Genomic DNA, 17,887 nt, shown 5'->3' with positions numbered 1-17,887 from the left:
TGAATCTGTGTCAGTTTGTCTTGTGTTGCTCCTCAAACTCTTTTTCAGCGCCCTTGGTGGTCGCTAATGTGGAGTTCATCCTGATAAACACGAGGTCCTGGATGTGTCCGTCAGATATCACAGAAGAGCCAAAGCTGAAGACCTCACCAGTGAATCCAGAAGCTCCAAATGGAGAGAGAGACAGAAAGAGAGAGACTACAATGTGAGAAAGGAGGGAGGGGAAGGTAAAGCTCTCAGTGAGAGACCAACTGAATGAGAGAGAGAGAGAGAGAGAGAGAGAGAGAGAGAGAGGTTGTGCGGGGAGAACTGTTTCGAGGTTTTGTGCATTTGTGTGTAGGTTTGTTTGTGTGAAGAATTTGGACAGTCAAGTAAAATGTCTGAATATCGTTGCACTATTAGACACAGGCTGCATTATTTTGTTTTTCCAGCAAAATCAGATGAATGTTTGATATGTTTTATAACGTAAATAATCGATCTGAAATGAAACGTGTTTTGGAGTGAAACTCATCACGGTTTCGTTTATAAAAACCCAGGTAAAAAACAAGTACACTTCAGTAATGGAATTAAAGTGCTGTACTATTTTGAGACACCATGAATATGAACTAAAATGCACTTTAAACATACTACCTTTGTTTTCAAAAATGTATTAGTTTAACACTTGGAGCACGCTTAAAACCATATTTTATACAATACTGCACTCAAGTGTAATATAAGTGGTAATTAAATAAATTTTTTCAATACAAAGGTAGTATGTTAAAAGTGCATTTTAGTTCATATTCATGGTGTCTCAAAATAGCACATTTATCTTAAGTACTAAAGAATAATTTTTAATGATTTATATTAAGTACAAAATTAGTGCTCGAAAATTTCATTACAGTAATGAAAATAAGGAGGCATTAAAAAAACTTGGTTAGTTAAAAATATATTGCATAAACAGTGTTTTTATTGCAGTAAGTTTACAGTAAGCATTTTTTTTACAGTTCTAGGAACATAGTGATGTATTTTAAAAAATTGCTTAAATGATTATAATTTGTGCAGGAATTAAAATGAGGGTTTTTGTAATATCAAGCAAAAAAAGGTCATGCTTTATTTTTAATGATTATAATGTGATTTTTCAAATCAATATTTTATTAAAATATAATTAATACATTATTTTATTAATGTGTTAATGTGTTATTTAGATAATTCATTGTTTTACATTATATTAATTCAATTATTATTTTATTTTTATATAATTGATCTATGTTTTAAGTTTATTTTACAAGTATATATTTTTAAAAATAGACTCATACTTATCGATCTTTTTGTATTATTAATGAAAGTTGAAAGTTCTTCAGAAATAGGCCAATAACTTTTTGCATATATTTTATGTTATTGTAGAAGGAATTGATCAAACCTCTGTGTGTGTGTGTGTGTGTGTGTGTGTTTGTGTGCATGTGCGCGTTTCCCTCCCTTGTTGTTATTAAGCTTTAATCTAATTTACTTTGACACTCCTGTGTGTGTGTCCTCTGTGTGTTTGAGATCACACAAGGTTACGTCTTTTATTCAAACACACACACACACACACACATATATATACATTTAGTGAGTTTGGCAGTGAATTGGATCAGTATTAATGATTGAATTACTCTCATGCCCTGAGTGTCATTGAAAGTGTGTGTGACGGGGTCTTTCTCGCCTCTAATATAGTTATTATTCAATAAAATCCACTCTGCAGCATCACATTAAGCACTTTAATATTGCTGTAAGGCTCACACACACACTCTCTCTCTCTCTCTCTCTCTCTCTCTCTTACACACACACACACACACACACACATCTGCCCACAAAACAATATTAAATCGGCAAATGCAAGAGCATATGGTACTGTCAATAAACACACACGATGAAAGGACACAAGGGCCAGCATTCGAGGAAGAACTGTCACTTTTGGTAAACAATCTCCTGCTCCAAACACGGCACATTAATTCAGCTGTGACCCGCCGGAAGAACCCGACTGGGTTGTAAATCACAGGTACAGCGTCAGAGCCGCGAGGAAAGATGATGTTTACAAACCCAAGTTTTCTGCACTAGCTTAAACATTTATTCCTGGGCGAGAGAAAAACCACAAAATGAGCTCTCAGAGCAGAAAGCAGTCACTCGAGGACGGCTTACACCTGCCAGAGGAAATATAGAAATTTAGGTCATCGTGAGCATTTCTTTTGAAACTTCTGAGACGCTAAGGATTTAGGAGGCCGTAATGACGGAAACATTTGGTATTTGCTGAAAGGGAATGAGAAAAATTGGCATGAAATACCCCCCAAAACACGATATTGAAGCACAACAACAGGAGGAGGTGAATTAAATGGCTATTAGTTTGGAAACTGGATTTGAAAACATTAGAGACTAAACTTTAATGTCATAAAGTAAAAGTTTGTTTCTCTTGATTGCAAGATATAAACTCTCAATTTTCTGACTTTTATTAGAAGATATTTATGGAAGCCGTTTTCAAAAAACATTAGGACACAATTCTGACCTTTTTTTTTTTTTTTTTTTTTTTTAGAATTGTGAGACATAAACCTGCAATTGTGAGTTCAAGTCCAGTTTTGAGAGTGGGATGAGCCTGATATGTTCTCAGAATTGTGAGTTTGTCACACAATTTAGAGAAACAAACTTATATACCACAAGATATAAACTCACAATTCTGTTTTTTACTTTCAGAATAGTTTAGATCTAGCAATTGTGACTTTGTGACTTAAAAATTGCAAGTTCATGCACATGTATGTTTTTAACTCACAGAAAAAAGCCACAATTGCAAGATAAAAAGCTGCAATTGCTTTCTTATTTTTTTTTTCCCATTGTGGGAGCTTCCATATGAACTATTTATATTTATACTATACTGTATTTATTATCTATATATTTCTTGCTTAAAATTAAATGTCCATCTTAAACTGTTGAATGCTGTGGAGAACATTTAAAATTTTAAAAGTTTGTTTATACTTATAAAAAATGCACAAAAAAAGCTTATATTAAATATATATTTCCCAAAGTAAAGTGACTAAAGAACATGGTAAATCTAAAGACGCTGTGCTTCAAATTTAAAGATCATTTAATCTTTTTTGTGCTCATATAGCAAGTGCCAGAACCCTTACCAAGTTTCAGACCATTTTGATGAAATAAAATGAATGGGTTAAAAGCCTATAGAAACAGTAGATGTTCGATGGATCCTGTATATTAAGTCTGTGCTTCTCTGAGGTTTATGGCTCAGTTGAAGACTTCTCGTGTCATTTTTCAGGACGGAGCGTACAAGCAGGATCAACTTAACCTCTTTGAGTTATTAAATCAGATAGTCTGTTCTGGCCAAAACACTTATGCTCACCACAGCTCTTTCAACAAATAAAGGTTCTTCAGTGGATTTGGAGGTCCTTTTTGATAGGTTACCGTTATTGGGTTGAACTGTAAGCTTCTTTTGGAGATTGTTTTAGAATATACATCCTAACTTTTTAGGTTAGTGTTTTTTTTTGTTTTTTTTTTAAACCATCAGAACAGATAAAGACCTAGACACTCTGTGTTCTGCTCTGTGTTCACCTTTCACCTTTATTTTTAGTAGTTTACAGTGAGCCGAGGCTGCAGAGATTGTGTTATCAGAGTGTTTTGCTCTTTTCTTGGCACTGTGCACACATGAGAGTCTTGAGTCTTGACCTTTGACCTCTGCCTGCTGTGGTCTCCACCTCACGGGTCAATAGGTTATGTAGAACGTGCCTTTGCCGCCAGAGTGATTATTTCTTAATAGTGCTCTGAAATGTTTTGGGGCAGTTTATCACCTGTGCTGAAAATCTCTCATTTCATCTCCTCTGATGAGGACGGTTTAACTCAAACCAATGAGTTTAAAAGCCGCCAAGAAGATATAATCGTGCCAAGCAGTGCTCGTTTCCTTTACAGTCATTTACTGTCATTAAAACATGTTCTTAGTTATTATATAAACTATTATTTTTACATTTGCTAAAGGTGAATAAAGTGCCTGTCCACGCAAACCTCACAAACGTGATATTATGTGGCTATTAGTGAATTGCTATGCCGTTGCTAGGATGTTTCTGACGTGTCTGATATTTTCATTTCTTTCAGTGTTTGTCTATGGAATTTATGGACTTAACACCTCCCCTCCTCAAGCTGCATTATTTGAGGCATCATTCATGTTGTGAAACGAAAGCTCGCTTATAATGTCCTCTCTGTGATGTATCTTATAGCTTCAAGGACTTTTCAAATGTCTATAAGATCGCAGTGGTAAGTCATTTATTTTCAGTTTGTTCACTTAATTCTTGCAAACAAATCACTTTGAATACGAACGATTCAGCTATAGCTTTTGTTCATTGTAATTTTCTTATTTTTGTTAATTTGTAAAAAAATTTATATGTATTATATAAAAGAATATTATCATTATTTAATTAATAATTCATACGTGTAAAATATTATGGAATAATATTTCCCAATTTTTGCTGCTAGCCGCTTGTATAAAAGAGTAACTTGACTGTAACTACTTTTAATCATGCAGCTTTTCCAGCACTGCACTCCACTGGTCTCTCTCTCTCTCTCGTCCTCTCTTTATTTATCTGACAATTCATTACGCAGATGATAGTTCTCTACTGGCGGCGGCTCCCACAAGGAAAACTACCTCTCTAATTTAACTTGCAGAAACAGAAATCAAAGCACCGCTATGAAACAAATTAGAGTACATTTCAACCTCCGACTGAATGACAATGAATAAATCAGAAATAAATGCAGAAAACACATTTTGAGTCCGCCGAGGAAAACTTTAGTGCTCGTCGGCTGTAATATAATCAGGGTGAAAACAGAGCTCGAAACGCCACTGCCGGGATCAATTCTGCTCTCTGCCCGAACAATTATAGATTTTTCTTTAACGCAGAAAACGCACAGAGCACAGCACGTCAATACCCGTGGGCTCAGGACGGCGAGGGAAGGGCGTCCTTTCTGAATAAGGTGATTGGCTCATTACTTACACACAGGCGCACACAGGTTAAAGGTCAAATGAAGGAGTTCGGGGAACGTTTTTGAATGCCACCTGTAATGTGGAAGCATCATTCTTTTCCAATTTGTCTCCGGGGAAACGCTGGGGATTAGCTCGCAGGTTTATTTCGAGATGCATCACACGAGGAATGGATTTTTCAGCTACCTGGTCTCGTGGCATAAACGTACCAGGGTGCACTTTTTAGCGAGACGCAAAACACATACCAGCAAGTACATATCACTGCAGTTTCCAGAAGAAACAAAACGGTAAAACTCACCTTTTATTCATTTACACACAAATGTTTAATTTACCTTTTATATTAACGTTTTAAGTTTTAATCAATAATCTTCGGACAATTACAATAGAATATCATGCTATGACTTCAAAACAATATTCTGGGAGATTTGAAAACGGATGCTTTTGAATGTTAACATCACACGTATCCAGCTTCATATGGGTTTTCATAGGCTGTAAGTTTGTTCGGTAGCTCAGAGTACAGAAGTGTACTTGAGAGACGAGGAGCTCTGTAACTACAGCTCGACAAAACGCTTCAAATCTGTGGGAAGGAAGTTGAAGTGACACGGTTGCGTCAACAAATGCCTTTTTATATCAGTTTTGCATTTGGTGGCATATTTCCAACATGATAGAGCATTAAGTTTTAGCAACGGTTCACAGATATTTGGATTCTGAACCGCTGCACTATATACTTATGTCAACGTAATAAAATGTGCCAGGGTTCACGTATCGAACCTGTGTTGTACCATTTCTCTTTGAAACTGCGGCAGAATGTGAAGTAAGACACATACTGTACAAACAGTGTTGCGCAAAAAGTGCACAGAGGTACATATTTTCATGAGACCAGGTTGATTTGAAGTCTTTAGAGAGAAAATGAGAAAATCCCATCCAAGTTTGGAATAAGATAGTGGGTTTTATTGCACATCTTATTGGCAGTAAGTTGGGACAACGTGGAGGAGAACCGCTCTGTTATGTCTGGAGCCGATAAATTCAATATACCTGGTAGTCTGGCTTTAGTTTTGGCTGGGCTTTTCTTATGATTCATAATAGGTTTTTTTGAGTCATTCCTTGTCAGTAGCAATGAAATATATTTCTATTTTCAGGATATGAAACTTTAAATCACCCATTTCCTGGGCTGATTTCACACTGCCTATTTGATCACTTTTTGTGGCCTGGATTGAGTCCCACAAGCCTCTGAAGGGCGAATGAAGTTAAGCAGAATCCAGGCTAAATCATTCCCGGTCTTGATCGATGAGGTAAGATCCTGATTTTGGTCACGTGACCAGAGCAGAGACCCAAGCTTGGTGCAACCTGCGGATTGCTAAGGGCAAAACTGTTTAAGAATATCAATAGGATCCTTTGTCGCTCAAGAGTCTCCTGAAATGAATCGTCTGGAATACTGTGGAAAAACGATAGAAAAAAAAAATGTCTGTAGAGTTCCAAAATTAACAAGATTAATTAGAATCTGAGAACTAAATCATTTTTTCACAGATTGAAAAGCATATTTTTTTATTTACAGTGAATAATTCCATACACTGGAGTCAAGTTCTCAAGATTTTCAGATATATAATACATTCTCAGATACTCTAATTATAATTCTAGTAATAAATATTATTATTATTATGTGTGAAAATGTATTGGAAATATAATTAATTAAATAACATTACTCTGTAACTAAAATAACAATGTTTTATATATCTCTTTGTCTAGTTCTACGTTAGAATATATGAAGTGTTTTAAAATATATTGCATATGTGGTCGTTAGTAATTAAAATGTAATTTTTAAATATAAAAAATAACATGGTTAATATTAAATTTTATTATGTTAACATTCTATTACATGTAAAGTGTTTAAAAAGATTATTACTTTTTCCTCATAAAAGTATATCAATCCATTTTTTTTATTATTTCAGCATCTATTTCAATCTATAAAATTTACAATATAAAGGGTGTTAAATTATTTTGTATACTTACATTAAAGTAAATTATGATGATAATATCATCGTTACTATGTGAAATGTAATTTTAAAACAAATTAATATATTTTTAAAATATTTTCTGTATATTTATATTATAATATACAGTATAAACAGTTTTTAATATATTATATAAAACTATAAAAGTATTTTAATTTTATATGTATTGTAATGCTTTTTAGATGTAGGATTTCTCCAAAAATCCCAACACAGTCGACGGATTCCGTCTGGACCATGAAGAAACTGACATTTCATTAAATCAAGAAGCTCAAACATATTTGAGAGCTGTTGGCTCAAATGAGAATAATTATGTGTCTGGCAGATGCTTTGCTGTGATCATGCTGAATTGTTGAGGGTAATCTTTGAAGCCGCTGCATATTATTATCACATATAGAGGTTTTATTTAGATGTTATTTGGTTCTCTATGGGGAAGCCTCCAGTGGGATTTCTATACGCAGCGTATGTGAGACATTCCCGTTCTAGCCGTCAATCAAATCCAAAAGAGGAAAAGAAATCACATTCACAGCCTCGTGAGGAATATTGCTTTCCCTTTCTGAATAATCATGCAGTTTGTGTTTGTTTCTAGGCTTCAAACTGCAGTCGATCTCCATGGAAGCAGTTATAGTAACAGAAAAGAGCTTATCCAGGACTAGCTTCTCAATCGTCAAATAAAATGAGTTTTCTTCATGGAGTGGCCACCTTAAGCCTGCTATCACTGAGAATCCAGTGATGCGGTGATGGGACGGCGCTCTCGGGTAGTTTTGTGTCAAACTGTTACACGTTCGTTCTCTGGAGTCCTCAACTAAGTTTCATGAACTTCTGTGTTTCAGATCAGTGATTCAGAGGCCCACATGGATTCTGCTCCTCAACTCTAGAGAAAACTCAAGATTGGTCTGCATGTAACTGGAGAAGTTTTACCTCTCCTCTGAAAAGTACTGCAATATTTAAAAAATGTTTAGTAATTCACAAAAAATATATAATTAATGATAAGAAAAATACATTATATTATTATAAAATTATTTACTATATATTATATATATATATATATATATATATATATATATATATATATATATATATATATATATATATATATATATATATATATATATTTTTCTTAAATATATACTGTCACGATCTGGTCAAGGAAAGAGACACGTAATAGTTTCCAACACGTCCAACAAGTCTTTTTAATAGAACAACTTGGGAGCGGCGTGAAGCCGAACACAAATATAAGCAGATCGCTCAAACTGAGAATATCAATAAGGAAAGTAAAAGTCTTTGCTTTTCCTTAGCAGGAGAATCGTTGAGGGACAGGCGCCTTCCGGCAGGCAAAGAGGACGGACAGGCAGACAGGCTGGATGATGACCAGAGTTTGGGGTATGTAACCTCATGATCAGCCGTGAAAAGAATGGTGAAAACGTGCTTTATAAGGAGGCAGGTGAGTGGCTACAGGTGTGGATCGTGACCAGGTGATGGGTTCAGTGGATGAAGGAAGTGATGACGTGACATATACACACATGTGTTTGTATTTATATTTATGTATAATATACAAACTTTTTATGTAAACAAAAATTTATTTTGGGTGAGATTAATCATTTGACAGCACTAATATATATATACATACATTTCGTTTTAAATCATTATTAGTATCAGTATGTTGATGTAATAGTTATTCAGTAACTAATATTTATCCAAAAGTCTAATAATTACTTAATTACATAATTGATTGCTGCATCTTGAGTTTTTTACATCCATACTGCAGAATTTACAGAAAAATGCTAATTTAATGTGAGAAATCGACTGTAGCTTTTACTGTGATGTTTAGTGTTAATTTCCTGTCCTTTCAAACTTTTGTCAATGTGCAGGTTTTTGATATAAATCTCAGAATCTTTTGGGCTACTAAAAACCCCTGTATTATCTCAGGCATCATTTGCATTGATAACTGCAGAAATGATAGATTAGATCAACCCTAAAACCCAGACTCCGAAAGAGGGTGGAAACATCAGATTTGAGAGAATATTGCTGCTATTTTTGTGTCGTCTGTGTCCCAAGGATCATTTGTCTGCATATCTCGATTATATGTGCAAACATCACAGAAACGTACAGAAAATCAATTTAACTGATTAATCACAGCCCTCTCGCTCGGAGACACCTGCTCACGACTGATGACAAACATGACCTTAGTTTGGACGGCTGGGTGGAGACTATCAGCTTTACACTTCAAATCTAATATTTGTGCTGACAGTTTTGTTTTTTTATAACTCAGGAAACTCAGCTCATGTGCTAAAATGGTTATTAGTATCAAAATACCACTTTTTTTGCCACGTTTTATAATCTCGGCAGATCTGAGCACAGTTTGAGATGGTGTTGAGATCATATTGAAAAGACGTAGCTTTGTATTGTGAGAATTTTAAAAAGTTTAAAATTATTTTTTGATTTGCTTATTTCGAACGACAGGCCACCTGTCAGCCCTTTTTGATTATTTGTGGCTTTTAGAAATGCAAAAAAATGTATAAATATGTGACCGCTTGCGCAAACAATTTCTCCTCGGGGTTTTACAAACTGTCCTTGGTCAATCGCATACATGTCACATCTGTCTGTCATGCCCCGGAAGACCTTGAAACTCATTTCTGAACATTGTGTGTGTGGTACACAGGTGCGCAGTGGTAGGGCGAAGAGAGGCTCTGGCAAGAAACACGATGAATTAGATTTGATTTGTCATCCATGCCCAGAGGGGTCTCGAACACATTGACTCACACACACACACACACTTTATGCCATCCATCACTCCACAAACAAAATTACATACATACTGCTTTCCAAGAGACATAAACATTCCTGGCAGAAGTGTCGGCATGACGGATCTTTGAGTTGAAATGCTGTTCTGTATCTTAAAGAGACCCAGAGGAAAATGTATTATTGTGCAGAGGTTTCTTTTTCTAAGCTTGGGAAACTTCTCATTTAACTTTCAACTTTGTTTCAGGTGTGTCTCTTACTTGTAAATTTAAAATAAAAATAGACACGAATGAGACAATATCAGACATACCAGTAAGAATATAAAGCTATAAAATGAATACGGTGCACCTCATTTCTTGAGAACTTGAATATGATACGTCTGAGATTACCTTTTCTCAAAAAATGTATTCAGATCTCTTCAATTAATTGAGTGAACAACTACAAGAAATATCTTAGGCATTTAAGAGATATTGTTTGTATTATTTTTCCTTTTCTTTCCTAAGGAGCTTCGTAACTAAGTTTCATAACAAACATTTCCTTTTTTTTTTGTTTTTGCAGGTTAATTACTGAATTAAATTGCCTGGATTAATTATCGTTTTTTAAAGCTCACCTGGACTTTTTATCTCTGTTTTCATTCACAGTTATGAGTTTTTGTGTCCATTCATGTGATGAAATGACCCATGTGTGTGCTACACAGATCTGTGTCTCCTAGCACTCGCCAATTGGTCATACTGAAATAATTCTAGTCTGGGAGGATGGAAGCTTTGATCTTAATAAAAGGAATGTTTGATGTCTGTGGGATGGTTCATCAGAGCCGGCTAGTTGCCATGGCTAGCCTGACGTCAGAGAGGCCAGAGAATACGTTCTCTATCTCGCTGTTATTTTGAGCTCATTGTTCTCGTCACTTGGTAATTGGGTGGCTCAGCCACTGATCACAGCTGGACTGGACCACAAGGCTCGAGTGGAGAGACTGGATGGACTGGGGTGAAGGGGGGGTCATGGGGTTGAGGACAGGCCTTGATTGAATAGGGGCCTAAGGGTTGAGGAGATACTAGAGTTGTGAAGTTGACGATATAAAGCTTTTGTAGTTCTAAACCAATTCAATAGCGGACCCTAGACACAGCCTTGTGGAACCCCATAGGATTCAGTCTGAGTCACCAGTCCTGAAAGCTTGGCATAACCCCGGTCCAAAGCAACTAATGAGGACTTGATCAAAGCAACACTGCTGATGTATCTTAGACTTTCCAGTTGTGGCTCACAAGTGATAAACATTCAGTAGGTATGTTTCCACCCGGCTATTTTTACTATGCATTTTGGGATATTGCATTAAAAAAAAAAAGTATGCTCTCAATTCAGTAGCATAATATTATTATCAGGTAAGAAAACGTATATAAAATAAGATGGAAACACTTGCTGAATAAATTCATTAATGCACATTTAGGGATGGGACAGCATATTACTGGACCAACCAATGGACGCATCCCATGGAACATTGTCGTTTTAATATGTTTGAACAAAGAGCTTTGTTATGATTAACTCTGTGATTAACTATGTTCCCAAACAAACAGCAGGCTCAGTAAATAAGATAACGTGACCACATTTCATCTGCATGCTCTGAAGCTCGTAATTGATAGCATATATAAATGATTATATGCAGTGTCTTCTCCTACTACAGCAAATGCAATTTTTCGTTGTGATATTTAGCAAATGTTAATCAGAAAGTGTCAATTTTGTTTTCCTCGACCCACTGGTTGGAAACTAGTTTAATCGCAAATGTTCTATGCAATATTCTAATTTTTAAATTTGATTTGTAACTTTGGATGGAAACATAGCTAAGGAAGGGTTTGCTCAAGATGATTCCATTTGAAAAAATTCTGAACAATAACAAAACAATATTTGGGTAAGGTTGCAATAGATTGGCGCAATCAACTTATTCAGTTTGTTTTCCAAGAAGATAATTAGCATGTTTGAACCATGGGTTCACAGCAGTTTTTGATTTATGAGTAACAAGATCTGCATTTAACATTACCTGAAGAAACGTTCACAATTTGTTCTCCAAAAATTAAAAACACACACATTTAAGTCCTCAAATGTGAATTTTGAAACTATTACGTTCTGCTAACAAGTTTCTCAGTGAGGACTTGATGCCAGCTTTCATGCTTGACAAATCATTGTAGGTGTTGGGTCACATGCAAAAAAGGCCCACTTTTAACAGTGTAAAGATGCATAAAGCGCTACTCAAACAGAAGTTACAACAAGTCCAAGCTGTTTTCTGTTGGTCAATGTGACAAAGTTTAAAAAAATTAGCAAAATCTGCATGGGGAAACTTTTTTTTAACACTTAATACAATTATTGGATTTTAGCTGCAAAATTTTGTAGACGGTGGTAAACTTGCATCACTTCATTTAGAAGAATTTTACCACTTTCAATCTCTTGAAGTAATATTATCCACTTTATTTGGATCATAAAACAAAAAAAAACTCTATTCCAAACCCATTTGAAGTTCTTGAGACTACCCATGGCGAATTAGCCTTCCAGGTGTAACTAAAAATTGACGTCATGAATGAATATCTCCATTACAGGGACACTTTGCCTGAAGCAACCTGGAGTTAAGTGCTTTGCTCAAGGGCACTTTGGAGATGGTTCATGGCTCACCTCTTGCAGAGATCAAGCAGAAACTTTGAGGTAACCAGCCCCAAGCCTAAACCTTTACACCATAGTCTCTGAAGCATTTCACAGGGTTTTGTTTTCTTGGTTGTTTTTATTTTAGGAAAACTATGCTGGTTTACTGTGAGAAGCAAAAGAGACGTAAATATTCCACAAAGGAACAATCTATCAGCTATCGCCATTGTAACCTCTGGTCGACGTGCTAAATGCCTCTTTAATGTGTTTTAAAACCACTTTGCTTGACCAAAGTTTCATCATCCTGAGAAAACTTTTGAGAATCAAAACCTAGTCCTGACCTACACGTTTCATGAGTCATTCTGCCTTGATCAGCTATTCTTGGCGTGATATAGGCAGTGTAACAGGTGCACAGACACCGTGCTGACGTGTTCTGGCACCCATATAGTACTGACCAAAGGGACATCTTGTAAAGCTGTCAGAGTTCGAGGACGCAAAATCTATCTTTGTGCCACCACGCAATACAGGCTAAGGCATCAATTAATCCTGAAATAACCCAAATGGCGAGGCTCAAGCGGAGCAGCTGACATTTAAAAGGCAACACATTTTTTATGTTTATTATACAGGTGTCACCTCGCCATGAGCAAAGGAGGAAAAAGACTTTTATATTATTTGAGACAGAGTAGAACACTTTAAGCAAAAGATCTTCCAAAAATGAATATTTTGGCATTCTTGCTCACTCTCAAGTCGTTTAAAAGCCTTCCATTTGTAAAACTTAAGTTGCTAGGCAGGCCCGAGCAACTCTTTTCTGTGCAATGCAAGTATGTTCTTCAAAAAAAGGTTGTTTATTAGCATCTATGATGCAGCGACCATCCATGGAACCTTTTAATAGCACAGAAGGTTCTTTATAGTGAAAAATGTTCCTTGAATTATTAAAAGGTAAAAAAACAAACTGAATTAGTCTTCTGAAGCCACTTGATACCAAAGCATTGGTGTGAGGAACAGACACGTTCAAGCTGTTTTTCACCTGAAGATCTTCTCAGATCTCATTGATCTTTGTGATAAGCTGGGCCAAGCAAGGTTTTACATTATTAATGGCGTAACACCTCCTTTTGTGTTTTACAGAAGAAAAATCGTATTGGAGCAGCACGTGGGTAAATGATGACAAATGTTTCACTTTTATTCTTTTCCTTTAAAAGGAACAAATCACGCTTTGATTCCAGACTTTAGTGAGTTCACAGTCGATATCAAACAACACATGACTGACGACATCTGAGGAGGAATTGAATTCTGCCGCGGATCTCATTCAGCTGATTTTTATCTCGAGAATGATTCTGTTTAATTCTGTTTAAAGAAATCATCCATTATTCACTCACTTGGCTCTGATTCATCCTTTTATCGTGCCGTCTGCATATTTTTTTTTCCTCAGCTTCTGCCATTCTCTTAGTATCATCCGTTGTTTAAATCAGTTGTTCTCAAGCTTTTTGATTTCGTGAGATGGAAGGAAATCCTTTGAAAACAAGTTCTTATTTACTTTTCATACCAGGTGAAAAATCAAAAGCAAGAAATCAGACCATCGGTGGAAGCAAAAGCAACCACGGATCTACACGTCACGACTGCAGATCAGCTTTGGATTAAGCAGGTAAACAGACCAACAGCCTGTCTCCCTCTTTCTCTGTTTCATGTCTCTCATAACCTCATGGAGGAACGTTCATTATTTTACCAGTCCTTTTTCGATCTGAACCACTCGTGCACAAGCAGGAAAGTGAGAGAGCGTGATCGTACAGCATCTCTCCACCCTGGCATAAATCCTGATTAATTATTATGCTCAAATTACCAGGCATCCTAAAGGGAAGAGAGAGACAGAAAGAAGGTTCAAAGCACAGGAAATCTGAACCAGCTGTGTGAGCTTCAATCTTCACGTCGTAAAAAGCACTTTTCCGTATTTTCATTCTTAATAACCGGGCTCGGTGCCGATTAGTAATTCGCAAATGCGCACGCACACATGCGAAGATATTATCGGCAAACAAACATACGAGGAGGTTTAGGAAGAGAGAAACATTAAACAGACCACTTTAGAAATAATAGTACATCTTTTACGAGGGTTAGAAAGAGTTTAGCATGGAATTATCGCAAACAGCCATCAAATACCTAAAATTGGATATGGGAATGTAGCATTGGGTGAATTTCACAAAAACACATCCAGGTCTAATTTAATCAATCAAAATAACCATGTTTAGCAATTTTATGATGATTAAGTAGTTGATTTGGTAAAATGTTTTTGGTAAAATAATGTGTACAATTTATTACAATGTTTATACAGTTATATATATATATATATATATATATATATATATATATATATATATATATATATATATATATATATATATGTGTGTGTGTGTGTATATGTATGTGTGTGTGTATATATAATTTTCTTTTAATTTGTACATTTTACTTTCATTGTTAAATTAATAGTCTTTAAACACAGACCTTTTTTTTTGTACTATAGAATTTGGATTCTATATTGAAATGTGATCATGTACTTGTGTTTTGGGACATATCTAGGTGGAGCATTTCAAAAGAAATTATGCTCTTTCCTTTTTGCTAAATCAAAACAAACATATGATGGTTTGTACTAAAGATATTTGGACTTTCCAGCCTGACATTCGGTGATAAAACGCATCCCCTCCTCCACGATAAGTCCTGACTGTTTCCATAGCAACCTCGCTGCTATCAACTGGCAGATACCCAGAGTAAAGCGAAGCCGTAAGTTTGGGGGAAGACTTCTTCGCTCGCAAACTACCTGCTTCTAGTTCCTCCTAACAAAGAGCTGAACGCTTTAAAGATGAACGGGTAAAAATGCTTGCGGCGGCTTGAGACCACGCTTGATCAAGAGACTAATATCAGCCCGATGGGCCACAGTGACCGTTGTTTCCTACAAAGTTGGATGCATGTCCATCTGGCCCGGTCAGTGCCCAAATCAGACATAAGGGGAGAGAGAGAGAGTTTGAGCTGATATAATGACTGTTAAAGCATTAGCATCAGCCAAACTCCCACTCGGAGCGCACTGAGGCGTTGTGGATCTGGCAAGCGGTGGCATTAGTCATTTTACAGTCACAATGCTGCTCTTTGAAGTGCATTTATCAGCACTGTCTGCTGATGTCCCAGCGGTGGGAGATACTCGGATGTAGGTCAGGTTTCCATGACGAATCTCTGCCCCACATGTTCCCTGAACATACAGCATATGTTATGTTATGGTCATTATGATTTATTATGATCCATTATAATGATAACGATAACTGCTGTAAAGGTAAGCATCTCTGTTGGCCATGTTTAATGCTCAATACATAGCTATGTTTTCATTTGTTATTTTAATATTAATATTTTCTGGAAAAAAAAACTGATTAGCAAATAAACAAGAAGTTAAACATAGGGCCATTATATTTTTTATTTAATAATTAGTTTATGTTTATAAATAGAATAATGTTTTTTAATTGACTATTTATTGTATTTTATTTTACCTATTTATTTAAATAACATAGCATTTTCTAAGACTCATTTTTGTTATAATAAATATACTACTATTCCTTATTAGTTTTTTTCTGTAATATAGTCTGTTCTACACACATACCACCATATAAATGTTTAAATATTTTATAATTGAATATAATAATTATACAGTTTATATACTAGTTTATAATGTCTTGTTTATCTTTAACTTTTATTATTTAAACTTGTTAAATGCTTTATTTAAATAACATAATTTCTCCCTTGCTTAGTAATCACCTAGAAACCACCAAGAAGATCCTAGCAACCGCTTAACAACACCTTAGCAACCGGCCACACCCACAGCTTTCATAAGTCATGAGATTTCCCCATTCTGATGTTCACCTGCTGTCTGAGGGGTTTCCATGGCAACAGGCATGTAGCGTGAACTGATGGAATTGCTGGAAGACGGCTCTCATGCAGCACTGAGGACTTCCTCCCGCTCTCTCTCTCTTTCTCTCTCTCTCTCTCTCTCTCTCTCTCTCTCTCTCTCTCTTTCTCTCTCTTTCTGCACAATATCAAAAGAATCCTTAACGGTTTGCTGAGGGTATCGACGGCTTCCCTACATGCGCGCTGTCAGCTCTCAGATGCTCCAGCTCAGCTCTGATATCTACAACAGATGTTTGCTGCTCCTATAATGACATCAGCTTTGCTGCTATCGCACATAACGTGTTTGTTATATCACATACTACACATTCATCCCATAAATAGTCTTAAATACATCTTCAGTCACTCATCTGCAGCATTTAAGTACAGTAACTTTAAAAGCAACACGGAGTTCAGTCTGTTGGCAATTAGACCACAAATGCTTGTTGTTTTTCTTTTTCATGCCTTTTAATTGATTTGAACTAAAACACTGTGCCTTTATTGATTGTTGTCATTAATAACGTCTGCATTTTAATGTAAGTGTTTGTTAAAAACAGTGGTGAAACGTTTTTAATTTTTGCTGGCGGCTTGATTGTAATCGCTGTGGGATTTCACGGTAGACTGAAGATGGGCTAAACTTTCTTTGGTAACATCTCTGAATGTTTACGACAAATTGCTTTCAGGACCGACAGCAGCGAGAGCGACAGATGGGGACTGGTTTTCCTCAGATTTGCCAAAAAACCACAGGAACATCAGGCACATCGGGCACAACCATGCATGTCCCATGTAAGATCTCAAGTCTCTTGATATTTATTTATTTTAAGATCAAAAAAGGATAAAAATTGTATAATGTATAATTATAATGACGGGGGGGCTGGTTTTCTTCAAAGATGTGCCAAAAACATCAGGAGTTTGTGTTCATCTGGCAAAACTGTCTATGTCCCCTGACATCTATTTATTTATTGTTTCATTTATTTTTGGATTTCCAGTAATAATAAATTAGGGAAATCATATCAAATAAAGAGATTTTTTTACAGATGTTATTTATATTTAAACGCAAATGCATGTATATGATTTATATTATATATTAATAGAAATATGTATTTTATATATTTCTTAAATTTATATATACATGTGTATATTTATGTTCACAAATATACACAGAACACACATAAACATGTGTAACATCCAGCCAGCAGAGGGAGCCCTCTCCTGAGTACTGACCCGAGCCGCGCCCTCTGCTGCTACTTCCGGGTTAGGGCTATTTAACCGTAGAGCACCAGGTGCTCTACGCGAAGTATTGCCAGCCTGTCTGCCTTACCAAGCGTTTACCATTGTTCTACTGACTACTATTGGTTATGACCTTTTGCTTGCTTCACCGACTCACGACTTCACGGATCATCCTTGTGAATCTGTTTTAAGGATCAAGACCATTAATGACGAGGACATCGGAGGAGGCATTTCTCACAGAACCAAGTCTCTTACTCTCCAGGTTGGCATGTTCCACAAAGAAACCATTACGTTCTATATTGTTGATTCATCCAAGTATGAAGCAATCCTCGGGTTCCCCTGGCTTTCGGTACACGACCCAACTATATCCTGGGGTAGAGGTGAG

The 17,887-nt window shown here is 36.1% G+C and overlaps 1 long non-coding RNA gene across 1 annotated transcript; it reads left to right on the top strand.

The window, feature by feature from the left end:
* The first annotated feature begins 88 nt into the window (after window positions 1-88).
* On the top strand, window positions 89-10,665 carry LOC122330614. The gene is made up of 6 exons (XR_006248042.1): window positions 89-224; window positions 4,105-4,263; window positions 4,904-4,977; window positions 6,124-6,276; window positions 7,583-7,928; window positions 8,292-10,665. It is a non-coding gene; the product is annotated as an uncharacterized LOC122330614 (long non-coding RNA).
* The last annotated feature ends 7,222 nt before the right edge of the window (window positions 10,666-17,887 follow it).

The sequence above is a fragment of the Puntigrus tetrazona genome, chromosome 25 (genome assembly GCF_018831695.1).
Source record: "Puntigrus tetrazona isolate hp1 chromosome 25, ASM1883169v1, whole genome shotgun sequence".
In the NCBI taxonomy this organism is placed as follows: Eukaryota; Metazoa; Chordata; class Actinopteri; order Cypriniformes; family Cyprinidae; genus Puntigrus; species Puntigrus tetrazona.
This window is presented reverse-complemented; position numbering and strand designations above follow the sequence as displayed.